Below are 2,318 nucleotides of genomic sequence, written 5' to 3' on the forward strand. Positions count from 1 at the left end.
CATTATTTAGTTTCTCTCTTGCCTTCTCCACACAAACCTCCTGACCAAAATAACAATTCCAGAAATCAGAGAAAATCACTGTGTCAAGAAGGGATTCGAGCACAATAGGTTTTATGTGGAGAATGACCAGTTCCACAACGTCAAGGATGATGATGATGTTGAATTCGAGGCATCAGTATCGGAAACCGAGTCAAAGCCAGAGGTGCAGAGGCAGCCAAAACCCGGATTGGCCAGACTGACGAGCTTAAACGTATTAATTCAACATCATATCGTTTTCCTAGGAAGTTCGACCTCCATGGTGACATTGATCAGTCTTTATGTAATTAATTGGAAAAACTGAGGAGAACAATCTCAAACAGAACGTACTAATCCAGTATGAGTGTTGGGTCTCAGAATTATATGTTCAAATTCAGGAACAACTTCGTCGAACTCGTAAATACTAAGCTACCTAGCTATTATGCTCTGTTATTGGAGAAAAGAAGAATTTATTCTGAAGGAAACATCCTTATTGAATTCAATAAGTTCACAGTTTCAAGATGCAATTAATAGCACAACTGTTTTGTGAAACTTTATCAATTCATTGGAGGGCATTGTGAATGGCACACAACAGAAACTAAAAATGGTACAGCTTGGGCTTCAAACAGAGAAGAAAGTTAAGTTTGTGATGCCCTCTAGTATAAAAAGGGTAGTTTGAACATATAAAAAACTTTAAACAGTCTGATGAGAATTTTTTCTAAGTTAACTGACTGAATATTAACAAAAGGGGGTCTTTGCCTAACGCTAAAGTTCAGGGGGAGTCTTTATTGTAAAAAAAGGTACAGCAAAGACTTTATCACTAACCCCATATTACAAATTAAGGGGGTCTTTATAATTTAATCTTTATTTTTTTTTACAAAATTCAAGGATTGTTAAAACCAAAAATCCAATTAAATAGAAGGCCAAAACCCACCATTTAAAGTACAATCACAATTATACTTTAGATAAACAAGAGGGACTTCTCAAGATAAAGGATCAGGTTGCCGGAACAAGTATTACTCTAGTATGGAAACACTGACATATATTTGCACGAGTAAAAGTGAGCTCGATATCATTTTCATCCAAAAATTCTGCTGAAGATACAGCAACAGAACTTGTATTTGTGTATGTATAATCATTTACAAATTCAAAAAAAGAAAAAAAAAATACTGAAGATCCCCAATGATCCCAGGGGTCATAGCAATATATGACTTGTTCAAAAGCCATTTACAGGTATAGGCCGAATACCCAGTTCTTGATGGAGAGAAGAAGATAATGAGCACCGACTTATTGGTAGGGTCATAATTAAGGCCTTCTCTAATTCTCTTGAAGGACGTCTTTGCACCATCGAGATGATGTATTCTGCAAACGTTGAGTCGCATGGCAATGTGATAAGCCCATCACTCGGTAGTCCAAACACTTCTTCAGACATTCTGAGTAACTCTATGAAGATGGGATTGTTGAGATACGTCAATGGAATAACAAAACGTTTCTGATCAGCCGTGTACACAACGAAGTGATCTTTAACAGTCACCATTGCGCTGCACTCATCCGCACCCCTTTGCAGTTTAGTTCTTGGCAATGAGATTCTTCTCTTGCCGATGGCTGCCAATTTCTGCTACTTTCTTACCATTTCCCATCATCATGCTGAATTTGTTAAAGAATGTAAGGATACTCATGAGATACATTTGTTAGTAGTAAAATGAGAAGATGTCAATGATGAAAACACAATTCCCGCTGAAATACAGGGATTACTGGATGAATTTAATGATGTATTTCCAGAGGAGTTACCAAATGAACTCCCTCCCATGAGAGATATACAGCACCATATTGATTTTGTTCCAAGTGCTAGTTTACCTAACCTCCCACATTCCAGGATGAGTCCTAAGGAGAATGAAATCTTACGGGAAAAGGTAGAAAAATTATTGAAAAAGGGAAACATTCAAATCAGCATGAGTCCTTGTGCAGTACCTGCCTTATTAACACCTAAGAAGGATGGCAGTTGGAGAATGTGTGTCGACAGTAGGGCCATTAACAAGATCACCATTGGGTACAAATTTCCCATTCCTAGGCTGGATGGCATGCTGGACCAACTAAGCGGAGCTGTAGTTTTCTCAAAAATAGATCTCAGGAGTGGATATCATCAAATCAGGATCCATCCCGGAGATGAATGGAAGACAGCCTTCAAGATTAGAGATGGCCTGTTCGAGTGGTTAGTCATGCCCTTTAGACTAACCAACGCACCTAGCACTTTCATGAAGCTGATGAACCAGGTATTGCGCCCCTTCATTGGTAAATTTATG

The 2,318-nt window shown here is 38.3% G+C and overlaps 1 pseudogene; it reads right to left on the reverse strand.

The window, feature by feature from the left end:
- Positions 1-1,231: 1,231 nt before the first annotated feature.
- LOC148791127 (auxin-responsive protein SAUR67 pseudogene) lies at positions 1,232-1,552 on the reverse strand (annotated as a pseudogene).
- Between the last annotated feature and the right edge of the window lie 766 nt (positions 1,553-2,318).

This window comes from Nelumbo nucifera, chromosome 6 (assembly GCF_055504915.1).
Source record: "Nelumbo nucifera cultivar China Antique chromosome 6, China Antique-T2T, whole genome shotgun sequence".
In the NCBI taxonomy this organism is placed as follows: domain Eukaryota; kingdom Viridiplantae; phylum Streptophyta; class Magnoliopsida; order Proteales; family Nelumbonaceae; genus Nelumbo; species Nelumbo nucifera.